General features: G+C 39.4%; 1 long non-coding RNA gene across 5 annotated transcripts in view; it reads left to right on the top strand.

Annotated features, from left to right (window-relative positions):
- Positions 1-752: 752 nt before the first annotated feature.
- Positions 753-16,078, top strand: part of LOC108448024 — an 80,271-nt gene continuing 64,945 nt past the window's right edge. For 3 of the 5 annotated variants that reach the window (XR_001863798.1, XR_001863800.1, XR_001863799.1), the window contains exon 1: positions 1,087-1,523. This is a non-coding gene — a long non-coding RNA (uncharacterized LOC108448024). Of the gene's footprint in view, positions 1,524-16,078 lie in introns of all 5 variants that reach the window. The other 2 variants (XR_001863802.1, XR_001863803.1) reach the window with 2 other exon arrangements.

The following is a 16,078-nucleotide window of genomic DNA, read 5'->3' as shown; positions in this document are numbered from 1 at the left end:
ACGAGAATGACATATTTGTCATTCAGCGTGCCAGACCTTTAGCGTATATAGGATAAGAACTATCCAGCACATATGCCTTGTGCCAGGGGGCTTCTGCGGAGCTTCAGACCCACTGTGTGCTTCTTACGGAGTCAATTACTACACACACAGTAGATCTGGTGTGGAGCTCTAAGCTTGTTCTGTGTGCGCTGAAAGCTGATGCATCAGTGTGCAGGGGATGTATCCAGAATCTTTTCTGTATAACCTAGAATTCTAGGCAAATACAGGAAATTCTGCTGGGCAGAATTACTAAACATAAGAAAAAAAAGACAGAAAAAAACAGTGACATAATAGGCCTCATACTCCAAAGGGCTGCCAACTTCATCTCGTAGAAGCATGCCTTTGCTATATTCCTATGAATCTCCATTATGGGTCATTGTTCATCCCCCTGTGGGCAAGGACCATGTCTGTATGTAGAACTAAACTCTGAGCCTGTGTAATTCCATCAGCATCAACATCAGCAGGGGGTATGCTGATTTTCTTCTGCTCCTGATTTGGCCCCGTTCTTTGGCTTTTTATTAACTGATTGTTGGGGTTTTTGGGGGGTTTTTTGCGTTTTTTTTTGGGGGGGGTGGAGGGGGGTTTGCTTGTTTTTTGTCACAGAATAGTAAATGATAATAATAGATTGCTGCAAGGATGGGTGTATCAACATATGTCTGTAGGGGGATGTGAGAGACTGAACCGTGGGACGACCTCCCTGACATTCTCCAAAGCCTTTTTTCTTTTCCCAGGCTTTTTGGGAGGGTGTTTGTCTGAGGGGGGGAATTCATTAGGTATGCTGGAGAAGAGATTTCTTATGTTTGCTTGCAGATCTTTATAGCCTTCATGGAGTGGGATGCACAGTTCCCATAAATACGTGATAATGATCATTTGGAGTGTGAATGTTAATTTGTGTAATGGGTTCCCAAAATATGGGCCATGTGCCTGCTGAGTATGTCTTATTTTAAAATAAATGTGCATACATAATACACACTCAGACACATGCTGCCTGCATATGCATCCATAATTTAAAATCTAAAATTATAATTTGTTTTTGAAGGAGACAAAGCAACAACAGCTCCCCCAGTACACCCGTAACCGTTGAGCAGGAGCCCAGCCGTCAGGATGGTTTTGTGAGCCCTGCCGGAGATCACAGTCCCACACGGACAGCTGCAGCTACAAAGCACCCCAGTGACCTAGATTCAGCTCTAGATTACTGTGTGCTTTGGCCTCTGCCTCCCATCACTGCACCAGGAGCCTGATTTTGTTGCACAAGCTAACTTGCTTACTGCTCTGACCCATTTTACCATGGCAACCTGGTTTGCTGTACCAGAGGCTAGAAAAAGCACACAGGCGACTTTTTCAGGATTCCAAGATTAAGTTCACTCTCTGCTCTTCTTTTTTTTTCTTCACTGCCCTCCTTCTCCCTCAAGAATGTGTTTACCAGACATGATGGAGAAGAACTAATGTTTTCCAACAGCACTGGAAGCCAGGAAAAGATTTAGGTGAGGTATTACTTATGTACTTCTAATACATTGCTTATCCTGATGAATGTTTTTGACTTAATTTTGCTTTCTTTGGCAAAAATACCCAGATGTTTCCCTTGCCCCAAATATCTCATTCCTGATTTTCCCTCATTCATCCCCAACTCCTTCTCCCAAAATCCTTCCCCTTTTGGTTTCATAAGTATATTTCATTTTGTCCTATTATTTTGATTTTTTGATAGCACAGGAGTAAGTGCAATCACATGTGCAGGACTAAAGCTGCTCTCACTACAGCATCCTAGCTGATGTCCATGTGTTTGTATGTTTACATGGGTCTATGTGTTAGAAACAGGAGGAGGTGGTTTAAAGGCAGCTCTTCTCAGACATTAACTTAGTCTTTTACAGATGTGATAATCTGGTGTGCATCAGGCACAGCATTGCCAGCCAGGCAAGGGAGGGCATTGTCCTGCTCTGCTCTGCACTGAAGTGGCTTCACCTCAAGTCCTGTGTGCAGTTTTGGGTGCCACAATATAAAAAAGATATAAATCTATTAGAGAGTATCCAAAGCAGGGCTACAAAGATGGTGAAGGGCCTTGAGGGGAAGCTGTACAAGGAGCAGCTGAGGCCACTTGGTCTGTTCAGCCTGGAGGAGAGGAGACTGAGGGGAGACATCATTGCAGTTACAACTTCCTCGTGAGGGGAAGAGGAGGAGCAGACACCAATCTTTGCGGTGACCAGTGACAGGACCTGAAGTTGTGCCAGGGGAGGTTTAGGTTGGATATTAGAAAAAGATTCTTCACCCAGACCAGTGGCTGGGCACTGGAACAGACTCCCCAGGGACATAGCCACAGCATCAGCCTGACAGAATTTACAAAGCATTTCAGGCACATGGTGTGACTCTTGGGGTGTCCTTCATTGGACTTGATGATCCTTGGGTCTCTTCCAACACAAAATACTCTGTGATTCTGATTATGGCTGACAAAAAAAAGAGAAAAAGATAACCTAGAACACTATGCATGATGGTGGTGAGATTTGAGAAAATCAGATGACTATGATTTTTAAAGATTTTGTCCTATTTTTTAATGCTGTTGACGAAACACTTATGTTTGCTAAGCTTGGACATGCACATAGATATAGGAATATGCAAGGAATAGGCAAATCTACAAGAAAGTCAAAAGGAGACAAGTGTTATGAAAGAAATTGGCTTTCCCCTCCATGTTTCACATGTTTCTGAGATGCTCTTGAAGCACCTGAGCATTTTTGCTAGCCAGCCAAAGAAGCTTTGATCAACACCTTCCAAGCCCATCTGTGATTGTTCCTGTCCTCATGGTGCCCTCATGGGTGCTGGGAATGGTTCAGCCAGGCATCCAGGCTGACAGCCATCAGAAATACATTTCATTTTCCAAAATAATTAGGGAATCTGTTTTGCAAATCTCACAGTGACTCCCAGATATTCACAAATCACAAAATTCTTGAGATTGCTTTTGGCAGTGCTGCTCTGGGTGAGGGTTTAATTTAGGTTTCTTTCTGCTGTAGACACATAACTCCTGGTTTTGTTGTCTCATTTATTTTTAGCTTCAAAAAACAGTTAAGTGTCTTCATCTTTTGCTAATCAGCGCCAGTATTGTAAAAGGCTCAAGTTCCATATCTCTCCCAGCTGGCTAGTAAAACAAGGCACCAAAGTGGTACTATGTAAGGCTCTCAAAAAACAGTGCAAGGTGCCAGAGTGGTTCTGATGAAATTGAAAAGTACGTCTCTCAACATTCCTCCTTCAGAAGAACTGTCCTTATCTCCAGGTACGTAGATATTTGAGCTGTTTGATCTGAGCACTCTTTCAAACATTTTGGCTTTCATACAACGGGAAAGTTTCTGAGACAGCTGATGGCCAATGGCTTGAACTGCATCTGGCAATAAGCTAGTAACCAGTGATCCTTCTAATCCCACATGTAAGAAGCATCTCTAAGGACATGGTCAGAAGAGCAAATCAGCACAAAGGGATATAGCATGTTCATGGGGTCTTGGATATGCCATGAATACTGCTTGTGTGCATGCCTCCACTCCACAGTGAGTGGGAAGATTTCTAGCAGTCCTGTCCATATAGTCCTCCTTGCCAGTGTGTTGTAACACCATATCTGGGCTTACCTCAGAGTTGTATGTTGTACCATATCCTCAGTAGGGGACAGAAATTGTATTCTGTGTAAATGTATTTCCTAAGAGGTTTCAAACTGTAATTGCAAGATTGTACATGGACAGACCACTCTGGAGAGGGGAGAGGGACAAAGAGGAATGCATCAAGGTCTGTTACATTCAGAAAGTTTCAGACTCCTTGTCAAAAGATTTTTAACAAATCACAGCACTGGTGTCTTTTAACCCTGCAAAAACATCCAACCACGTCAGACCTTGTACCTTATTGTCAACACCTCCCCAAAGAAAATAAAAAATTAAGGTGAAAAAAACCCATAATAGCTACTAATTACTCACCTCAGCATCTGGTTATCTGACATGATTTCTGCTCACTAGGACTGAAAGTCCTTTACTAGTCCTTATGCAGAGGTTGTAGATCTGGCTTTTGGTGCAGACAGGTCTGACAGGTGCCCAGGCCAGGACACTGCTCTTGGTGGGCAGCTGTTGCAGTGGGGATCCTGCAACATGCATATACCAAACCAGGAGTCCCGTGGAAAGGAAATATATATGGACAGACAGATTCTTGATAGCTGTTTCAGAGATGTTTATTTCTCCAGCCGCATGGCTGGGGCTCTCTGAGGAACTGTTCCAGTCACGGGACCAAGGGTCCTTCTGCCCGCGCAGGGAACACAAACCAACCAATGGGAACGAGGCTGAGCAGGGGCAGGGAAACCCCGTGTCTGTGCCCTCTCCCAGGGCTACACAGCGGGGGAGGGACCCCAACAGGCAGCACTCCCATCACTTATGCCTAGACTGGCTGTACACCTTCTTCCTCTCCCATGCCCTTTGACAGACCTAATTGTGACTAGCCCTGTCACAATAGTGTAGTGCTTAGCTTTGAGGCAAGTAAATGTCTCTCTTCCTTTATTAGTGGAAAAAACCTTGAAATTCTCCAAATATAGCCTTAACTAAGTCAAATTAATGAAGTCAAATTGCAGCAGGGCTTCAATATAAGTGGAAAAGATGCTGTGCTGACAGCCATTGCTGTGTTCACAGTACTGTAATTCTAAGTTTTCCCTTGTCCTCCAGGCTGGCCTAACCTGTATGGTGAACATGGAAGTCAACAAGGAAGTAATTATAATGCACAAGGCATGACAACTTCAAAGACAAAACTACCCTTTCTCAAAGGTTTCAGAGGCCAACAAACCCATAGTTTTCCTGATGAATTCTTTATTTTAAACATTGGTACTGAGCATCATTTTCTGGGCTTCCGGAAGAATTTAAAAACTGTTATCTGTAAAGGGAGAGAGAATCACTCTCACACATCCACTGCTATGTGCCCTTCAGTTATTTCATAGACTGCGTGGGATTCATTAATTTGTCTTGTGGATGGACTCACCTTAGTGAACTGATCATTTCTTATTGCTTCCTGAGGCTCTAATGTTCTTAATCATGGGGACTATTAGACTGCTTGCAAGATGAAGAACCATCAAAGGTGCAATTTGCCAAATGTGGGGTTTAAAGAAAGAAATGGTATGTAGCCTGGAGAAAAATTACAGTGGTCCTTAGCACTGTACAGAACCTTGAAAACCACCCAAAAATTAGATTTTTTCAGGCCTAAGTGTTATCTTTTCTGTCATTTCTCATCTAACACAGTTACCAACTGACTGAAGGGATATTCCAGACCATATGACCTCATGCTCTGTATACAAAGTAGGGGGAAGAAGGGAGGAATATTTGGAGTGACGGTGTTTGTCTTCCCAAGTCACTGTTATGCATGATGGGGCCCTGCTCTCCTGCACCGGCACATGGGAAGCAGTGAAGCAATTCCTTGGTTTGCTTTGCTTGTGTGTGCAGCTTTTGCTTTCCCTGTTAAACTGCCTTCATCTCAACCCATGACTTGAGATGAAAGTTTTACCCTTCTGATTCTGTCCCCAGTCCTGCTGGTGGGAGAGTGAATGCCTCTGTGGGGCTTGGCTGTTGACTGGGGTGAAACCATGGTAATCATAAACTGCAGGTGCTGTTTTGCAGATCCGAATTTTAGTGTTCTCACACACCACAGACAACAACTGCAATCTGCATTCACGAGTAAACATCACCTTTGATCTGGCAGAGTCTTTTAAATAACCTGCTTTATTCCTACTCATCATTCGAACTTATCTTTAGAAACCATTGTGTTTAATTTACTATTTTGCATGCTGCCAAAGCACCTAGAGGTTCTAGCTAAGGTTCAAGATATACAAATGCAGTTTTCCATTTCTCTGTCATATATGTGAAACATAGGCAGTTCTTTTGTTTTTGTTTTTTTTCTAAATGCATAGCTACAGATAAGTTAAATGGTAGCTAGAAACTGAATGGAAACTGTTTAGTTAGAAAAATTCAGAAAGTACTAGAGGGCTGTGGAAAGAGATGGAAACATGTAAACGAGAATATAGCAACAGAAGTAATTAAACTGGCACAAGAGAACTTGCAAGAGAGGTGGGAGGGGATGGAAATACAGATCTCAAGAGCATGGGTCGGAAGTTCCTCAGCTGGGAATAGTGAAGCCAGATTTGGAAAACAGTGCTGGTGTCCAGTGTTTATGAAGACATGCAGCTGCTTCTGCTTTGGATGAACCTTTTATGCAGCTGCTGGCTCTGCTTAGGAATGTCCTCTGCCTCTGGGGCCATATGATACACATCAGTGTTGGGAAGAGATAGAGCACTAGCAAGCCTTTAATTCCATCCTAAACTGTGCTGTCACACAGGATGAAGAGAAACATTTTGTGTTTGAATAATAATTTAAACTACATATTTTTAATGTTTGTTTAGTTAATTAAAGATTCCTTGTTTTTTCTGTTCATCCCTACTCACTTTTCCAAAAATCTTTTAACAGTAGGTAGGACTGTAAACAGGTACAGTTAAAATCACATAGAAGCAATAGTTTCCTGGGTAAATATTAATCCAGCAGGAACTAAAAAAAAAAAAAAAAAAGATTATTAAGGTCATTCTTAAAGCCAGTGCTCTTGGACGGGTGATATAAAATCACTTCATTTTTATGCCAGATATTAGTATTTGGGACCTGGATGGTCCTACCAAAGACGAGAATGTGGTGGAAAAACAAGGGAGTCTGTAACACTGAAACTTAAAGCGCTGGGTTTGCTTTAGTTGCTGCTCCTGAGAGGATGTGAGAGATGGAGGTTGTGACATGCTCTGCTTTCCCCCCAGCTCTGAGTTGCTGATGGCAGTAAGATTGATGCAGCTTTGCTTAGAAGACAGAAGTTCACATCTCTTTTGAGCAGGTTTTGGTCTATGCAGACACCCCAGTAATGTTTGGATTAAATCTCAGTAGCGCTTTTCTGAGTCCCTCTGTTCTTCGTGCAGTAGGTGCAACAGCAACAGGGGTACTTTGAGTGATGCCTCACATTGAATAAAAGAAGGATGGACTGGACTTCGTAAAGGCAAGAGACAGAGGATACAGAAGGCAGGTGAAGTGAAAAGAAGAATGGCAGAAATGAACCAGGCTTTGTGCTCTACAAAGGCAGAAAGGACTTTTATTCGGTTGGAGTCAAGTTGGAGTTGATGAAGGAAATGCAGCTGAATTTAAGAGTTCAAGAATGTCTGCTCACTGATTAGCCCTTTGTGGTGTGCATACTTTTCCAGATTCAACACCACTGAGTGTACTACTAAATGCTGAATACCTGTAAAAAATAAGTCTTGACATCTGTTTAGGAAGAAGATTCCCATTTTCCCAGTGTTGTGTCATATTATTCATAGGGTTGTAAACTATCAGCATAATGGGCTTTACATTTTACCTTTTGTGTTGTAGGAAATTATCTATGGTCAAACAAATGCTTCTGATTTTACAGGTGAAGGATATGATACCATTTAAAGCTTTTCAGATATTGTGATATGAACCTTGTATGCAAATTCTTATAGAGACAAAGCAAAAATAAAGATATTTTTAACTTTTAATGGCTCTGTACATGTAGTGTAATAAACAGTGTAGTCAAACAAGACCAATATTGCAAGTATTAGACTCCTGTAAAGCAGATGGAGCTGTGATACCTGAAAAGTGAAAAAAATGTCAGTTTCATAGTTATAGTTCTGCCCAGTGCTTTCTAGTAGCAGAAATATTTCCAGGAAAAATAAAATATCAATATTTCACAGAAATACAAGAACATAAACATGCAAATTATATTCATATGCCTGCAGCCAAATATGCCAACATTTTGTGACAATACTATTTAACCACTATGGATATTTTTCCTCATCACACCATCTTTAGAGTTTTCAAACTCAAGCATATACAATTGTGATGCTTAAAACTTCATGAAGTTGTTCACCAATAAGTAGACATTTAGTTTTTATTAAAACTTATGTCCCCATTAGCAAGTGTGCAGTCCTGGCAAAAAGGGTGTGTGGAATGAACAGAGAGCTGAACACCAGGTGTCTGTGCCACACATTTTTGTAGTGGGAGTTACTTAGAATTAGCTGTGTCTAATCCTGTGGATCAATTTGCATTGTAATTTAAAAAGGAGAGGAAATCCTGAAGAAAACATTTTGTCTTGGCTTCATCCAACCCCAAATTTAGTTCAGCTACTCTGAGTCTGCTGTGATACAAAAAAAAAATTATTCATTGTAGCTCAGGATGGACAAGCTATGCCTTAAAAAATGCACTAACATGCTAATGTAGATTCATCCTGTTTTACTGAGCATTTGAAAATTTGTTTCACATGACACAAGAGGCAAAGTTTAATTTCTGTCAGTTAAATCCTTAAAGCTCAGATAAGAAAATTCCATCCCACTGCAGGTATAACAAAGCTGTCATGCATACAGGGCATGTAAGACAAGTTCCAGATAATAGTATTGATGGCTGCAGTCCCAAGAAAGCTAGGCATGCCTTCTAAAGGTGAAGATGTGCCATGCTCTGAATAATCTGGTCTCATTTACAGTGTTCTGGTTTGTTCTTCATGGTAATTACTCTGAGGTTAGAGGTCTGGTCTCTAGAGATGACTGCAGTTTAATGATGTTTGGTTGCCAGTGAGTTATCTTCTAAAACTCAGCACAGAAAAGAATACAAAAATATGACTTTTTTTCCACTTCATGGGAAAGAAATCATAGAATAATTTATGTTTGAATGGATCTCAGAAGGTCATCTGGACTAAACTTTTTCGAAGCAGGGCTAACTTCAACTGTCTTCAATGAGAACTAGCACATGTAATCACAGGGCTTCCTCCAGTAGTTTAAAGAAGTATTTTCCCATTTACTTGTCTTTACTGAGCACTCTATAGCAGATGCCTACCCTCATATCCACTTGTTGACCTTGCCTCTGATCCGAGGTCATAAGCTTGCCCTCTGTCTCTCAGCCATTCCATAGTTTTGCCTTTTCAAATTACTTCTCTGTTCGTGTTTCATGGTTTTCACTGTGTCATTTTACGTTTCTTATAAAACATTTTGTCTCCAGCTCTTTACTACTGCAGGCAAAAGCAATGAGAGTTGGAGCAAAGAGCTTCTGACTTTGTGTGCTGGAGATGCACAGAGGCCAAGTCATTACCCTCTTTTTCTGCCATGCTCAGAGAGCAATAAACAGGCAAGACATTGAAATTATCAGCAGAGAAGAAAAAAAGTAATCAGAGACTACAAAATCTTGATGTGTATGTGATTGGAATGCAATGGAACTTTCCATTTTTAGCCAGAAAGTAAAGTTTGTTTGTTGCTCTATAGTTGTGGAATTATTTGAAGTAGTGTGAAAGGAATGAAACAAAGACATAAAATATAGCTTCAAGAGAAGAAAAGGATATTTAATGAAGTTTAGGGAACAAGATTATGTATTTTGGGTGCTTCTCTAAAGATAATTCCAGGGAGATTTATATATATATATATATATGGAATATCTACATTTGTGTATTATTAAATAGCTGTTCATCAGAGAAGTTCTGTCAGAAAAGTGTGAATTTTCTTAACAATTTTTCCTTATTCCCAATTTTCATCACCATTCCCTGGGTAGACAATAGGGAAGAGGGTGCAAAAGTATTCTTGCATCCATGCTGTATACACATGACAGTATCGTATATGCTCAAAACAAGTTGCAGGGATATGGGGAACCATTCCATTTTCCTTATGAAAAATCCTGATCTTCCTGAAGTTAGTAGAATTCAAGGAATTAGGAATTCACTCATTTACATGATGATGCAGTGAGGTGTTTATATTATGTTGCCTTATCAGTTTTTGGAGGTATTCTTATAAATATACATCATGTGTGGTCTTTCAAAACAAAGCTTCTCTTTTTTATCAAAACCCCGAGATTAAAAAATTTCTTCTCTTTACATCTTTTATGATGAAGTAAACAAGGAAACAGCAGAAATTATTTTGTAGCTCCATTAATTGGAGTGTGATTTCTCCAGCACATTGCCTTCATAAATGGGGTTGGGGTTCATTGTTTAAATGACTATATGGAAAAATACGTCTTTTTCCAGGGCATCTCATCCCCAATAACAAATACTTCCTCTATTTACAGCAAATTAACAGTTCTGTAATAAAAAGAAGTTTGTATACCAAGGACTATGTGTTTATTTTTCAGTTTTCAGTAGTTCTTCATGTCTGTTTTGAAGCCAGACTCTGGGAATTGGACACTGAAATCTTCAAGTCAAATGCATGCTAAAACAGGACAGCCTGCATAACAAATTAGGCAAGAAAAATACATGGCTATCCCTTGGCTTAAGAGGCAATTAAAACCACTTTCGTGGATAAATAGCCTGTAATTGTTATGGCAGTCAGGAAGATCCAGTAAGGAGTTTATGTAGCTAAAAGTTAAACAGGAATCAAGTCATCTCTAAGGAGAAAGACAGGAGGAGAGCTGAAGAAAACTTCTGTCTCAGAGACCATTTCACTTCCAGACAATTTTTCCTTTTACATGAAAATTAAAAAGTGTTCATGGCTTTAGCAACAGGCTTTTGGTTGTTTTGTGTGTGTGTGTGTGTCTGTGTGTGTGTCTTTTCATATGATAATGCAGAGATTCTATGGCAACCATTGAAAATGAAGGCCTGGAAACAAAAGCTGCAGCAGCAGAGGATCAGTACATATTCACTATGCCTGCAGGAATAACAGCAGAGACTCCCTCTTCAGAAAGGTACCTGATGGCAGCCTGCAAAAGGGATGGCTTTGTTTTAACTCAGGCACAGTTAACTCGCTCTACAGTTAGTGCCAGGACTCCATTACTCCCAAGTTTCACTATAGGTTTCTGGGGTTTTTTTCCACACAAAACCATATCTACAGTAGATGTGCAGTTAATAAGGGGTTAATCTCATCATACTTTGGGTGTGAACAACAGAAATGGGAGACAGAAAAGAAGAGGCTTAGCAGCCAAATGCTGCTAAATTCCTCATGACTGGTTACAATCTCAAAAAGAATTCACATATAAATAATGTAAGGAGGATTAAGCCTATATAGGACTGTTGCCGTGTGAAATAAATGCTTAATTGCAGGTTATGAGTAATCACTCATCTGTTGGTCCAAAAAAGGGTTTGTCATCTGAGAAAATGGAGATATGAAATATCAAGCCTAGTTTTTTGCAGAACAGCAAATTACTGTTTTGGTGATTGTGCTTTCCAGCAAAGATGAAGCAGCAATCTATGTCGTGTCGCATAAAGTGATAATGCAGACATGAAAGAGCTTGTAGGACAAGCTACTATAAGTATTCCTGTTATTGACTGCAGGAAGAAATGTAAGTTCATTCAAGCCTGACTTTGGAATAAAGCAAACCAGAAGTTTTTAAAATGAGAACATAAAAAGTAAAAAATAAGTTTAAGAGCAAATGAAAAAAACAACCTTTCTATTTGCTCTGTAATGTCACCATTTTTGTACTACTTAGTTTAGAAACCATCAAAATGAAGTGATACACTGAACTGGTGATCACAGGTGGTCTTGTTATTCTTGTTTCAAACATTTTCTTTTTCCCTAACAATATTACAGTTTTTTAGTAAATTATTTTATTTAAGAAGTCTAGTAAATTTTTTTTTAAATTATGGCAAGGAAAAATTTTGCTAAAGAACATGATAATATATTCTCTGTTGGAAGTAATACTGTGACATCATTAGTATGAGTTTCCAACAGAATGCTGTATTACCAGATCTATGAGATTTAGAATTATATGCCAGTTGTTGAAAAGTATTGGTGTAGATAATTTTCCTGTCACTGTTTTGCAAAACTACTGTATTTACAAATAAGTGAATAAACTCCCAGTGGATGAGGCCCAGGCTTCCAAATCAAAGCCAGTGTAGGATTAGGTACAGATTCATGGATAAATTCTCTCGAAAACTTCAGGCCCACTTACATAGAATCCAGGTGAAAAGAGACAAGAAAGAGTTGAAGGCTGAAATTGTAAAGAACAGTTGTGTAAATAACAAGGTTCCATTATCAAGGAAGGATGGTTCACACATGCAGATTTATTCCTCAAATCTTACCAGTTTATCTAAATATTTATTTTGCTCATACTGATATGCTCTTAGACTTTCATGTGAGTCCTGTAAATGGGTACAACATACACTCTTTTGCTCTTGTTTGTGTGATTGTGTTTTTTGTTCTGGATGCAAGTTTGCTCCAGCCTGTTATCCCTTCACAGAAAGTTGATCACATAGCACTCTAAAAGCACAAGGGCTCCAACAACCCAGGTTTCTTTGCATGCCTCAATAACCTGAGCTCACCCTCTCCAAATACCTCCTTTCCACTCAAAATGTCTTTTGCTTTGCAAAGAATTGGAAACAAGCAAACAAACATGTATGTTTTATAAAGTTTCCAGAATAATTTCTAATTCTATTTTTAACAACAACAACAAAAAAATGTAGACTTAGTAAAACCATAAAACTTCCCATATTTCCCTGAGTAATTTTTCTGCTCACTCTCAATCTGTCTTTGAACTTAGGGAAAGTCTCTAGCTGTTTGATCTTCCTCTTCCCACAAACTGGCCTTCAGACCCTGAAGACACTCCCTTTTCCTGACCCTTCCTAATGACAGGGGATCAGAAGGTGTTGAAGAATTCAATATAAAAGAATTGCGCCAGACCGAAACTCAAGGTGCAAAAAACATTGAGACTGATGACTAGCTGTAAAATATTGTATGTTTTTCCTTCAAAGAAGTCAAGGTTTGAATAGCAGCTTGTGGAAATTCCACTTTTTCCCTCTTCCTTTTCTCATGTCAGATACTGGATTTCCCCAAATAACTTTCTGAAACACAAAAGCAGAAATGATGAGTGGGGATTTGTGAAGAATTCTGACACAAATATAAAAAAATATTGTTGCTCATTTATTAGCAAAGAGTATATTGTGTATTCCCCTGCCTGTGATTCCCCAACAGACTTGGACTTAAAACACTTAGTTAAACTGCTAAGTTAAAATAGAATGTCCAAAATATTTCACTGCAATTTAATAGAAGATTACTGCTCCTTTACCAGTAACAGCAGATATGAACACTGTCATGTCACAAAACATTTTAATTTCAGTCTTGCTCTTTATTCCATTGGAGTAGATTACATGTCTGCTGAGTTAAATGGACCTTATGAGGCAATGTGGACTTGATATAATTTTCATGTAAATGTGATGAATATGGTAAAACCAGTCATGCCATGTCTGGTCTGTGGTAACTGGATATGAGCATAAAAGCCTCAGCTCAAGTCCCTGGACAGAGAAAGGTACCTACTGTCACTGGGGCTGCTCAAGGATGCATGGAATTATATTCTTCTTAGGTGCTATTTCTTGGCCCAAAAGCATATGTTTTCTCTGGTCGTTGTGGGCAACTTGTGCCAGTCCACCTTTGAAATGGCATAGTGTGTCTCAGAGAGAACTAGATTACTTACTTTTCAGTACCTTATAATAAAACAGATCAAAGACCATCAGAGAACATTCCTGGGCACTGTAACTCAGTCCTCTGCTGCTAAAATCTTGCCACAGCAAAAGACATAGTTTGGGCTCACAACCATTAATATACCCAAAATAAAACTTGGGCATAATTTGGCAATTATTAGCAGCTGAAAGCAATTCCAACAAGTGTTTGGACATCACCACTTTATTTTGGTGGGTAATAGGGTTTAATTTAATTTTAAAAGGCATTTTGCTGGGCTAAGGGGAAGAGACAATATATGAAGCAGCTTATTGAATCCTGTGTTTAGTTTTGGGCCCCTCATTACAAGGAAGATATTGAGGTACTGCAGTGTGTCCAGAGAAGGGCAATGGAACTGGGGAAGAGTTAGGAGCATGTCTTATGTGAAGCGCATTGTATGTCTGGAGAAAAAGCAGCTCTGGAGGAACTTCATTGCTCTCTCCCAGGTACCTGAGAAAAGGCTGTAGTGAGATGGGGATCAGTGTCTTTTCCCTCATAACAAGAGATATGACAAGAACAAACAGAGTCAAATTGTGCCAAAGAAGGTTTAGATTGGATATTAGGAAAAATTTCTTCATGGAAAGGGTTGCCAAGAATTGAAACAGGCTGCCCAGAGAAGTGATGGAGTCATCATCCCCGTAAGTATTTAAAAGATGCAAAGCTGTGGCACTTAGGGACTTGGGAATGATGGGCTTGTCAGTGCTGGGTTAATGCTTGGACTCAGTGTTCTTAAAGGTCTTTTCCAACCTCAGTGGTTCTATGATTCTACGAAGAGGAGAGAGAAGGGAAAATCCACTATACATGGAAACAACAAAGCTGAGAAGCACTTCTATTTAGCAAAAAGTGACGAAAGAATAATGAAGAGAAAGGGAGAAGTAAAACTACCCTATTCAAGTGTTATAATGGTTAGTCTCCACTTTATGTGAGATACCGCCATCAGGCATTCTGTCATATGAGGAAATTAAGACACTAACATTAAAGAAACAGGACCTGATACTCTTTAAGAGAGCAACATCCCTATTCAGAAGAGAAAATCCACTCTGTTCACATCAGAAGTTGAGAGGCCAACAGTTGATTCAAAGGGATGGTGTTCATGATGATAAAAATTATAAAAATATTTGATGATACATAAAAGTATTTTTTTCATGAAACAGTGCAAACAATACAAACCAACCACCATAAAAACAAGGAAAAAAATTGCTGAAAAGCACCCCTATTACACAAATGTGGCATAGTATAACACGTGCTTTATGCTTTGTTTTTAAAACAGCAAAACAATACCTCTTGGACCAGATGAAAGATAAGGAGTGAAAGAGGTACTCGTGGTACTCTGGCATGACTGAGGAAGGTTGAAAACATTTTGGCTTTGACCCCGTCTGTATGAGTCATTTGAGACTCTCTGTATCACTGCACCTTGGATACCAGGGCAAAGAGGCAGAAGGTCATAAAAATGCATTGTGACCTTTTTTACAGGCAGTGTGGTTGGAGACACTATCCTGATCCATTACTGAATGAAAGCTTTCTAGCCAAAACTTGTCTATTGACCTAGAAATGTTAGTTTGAAAGACTTTAAAAAAACCCTTTTAGATAATTATATCTTCTGGCTAATAGAAATAAAAACATACTCACTTTTCCCCCTTAAGCTGTGTATTTTTGTTTAATGTATTAAATGTGCCATGGCTGTAGGCATCTTGGACTAGTATTCAAAATTCCCATCAGTTAAAGCAACATCTTTGGGAGGATTTATTGCTCAGGTAAATTAACCTGTTGTTTTGGGCTTTTCCCCCCAATATTCAGAGGGATATACAGGCTGAAAACAATGTGCTGATGTCCATTTTGTGTGTATATCTAACTTTCATTGACACTGTATTCTGTGAAACTGTATTCTTTTATAAAAAGAAAAAAAAAAAAGAGGGGTAAATGGCAAAAACCCTGTGCCCAAAGGTACAGGCTCAGATTTGTGTTTTCACAGGACTGGATGTTCTCTTCACATGATACTTCATTTGATAAAAATGTGTGCATGTGCTTAACTTTAGGAATGAACATATTTCTCTTCAGGTAGGAATTTTCAGCCACTCAATGTTAAGCATGTGTTTAAATGCTCTACTGCATGAGGTCCATCATGATGTTTTCTTGAAAGCACCTTTTGGCACAGATGTAATTCTAGACGTCTTATTCTAGAACTGGAATGGGGGACATTTTCTCCTACAGTCAAATGGCACTGACTTTCTCATGATGAATCCCTGGCCTATTGAAAATTGCAGCTGATTCTACAAACTAAGTTGCTTCAGCTTTTCACTTCATATTTTAAGGACCAAAATGGGTGAAAAGGCAAAGTAGAGAAAATAGAAATCTCATGGCTCTGTTTTAGCCCAGTTCTCTGTGCCTGTGAATTTAAGTTAATTCTGTAATGGAAAGAAATAGAATTTGCATGGTAAATATTTGCAAGGTCTAAGTATGTTTCACTATTTCATTGGTTTTTCATTGGCTTCCCATCAGTAAGTAAAAACAATTGTCAAGTTACCTCGTGTACCTTCTTGACAAAAATCACATTACATTAATATCAGTATTAGGAGACGTTCACGCACATACACACGG

The sequence above is a fragment of the Corvus brachyrhynchos genome, unplaced genomic scaffold (assembly GCF_000691975.1).
Source record: "Corvus brachyrhynchos isolate BGI_N302 unplaced genomic scaffold, ASM69197v1 scaffold14, whole genome shotgun sequence".
In the NCBI taxonomy this organism is placed as follows: Eukaryota; Metazoa; Chordata; class Aves; order Passeriformes; family Corvidae; genus Corvus; species Corvus brachyrhynchos.
This window is presented reverse-complemented; position numbering and strand designations above follow the sequence as displayed.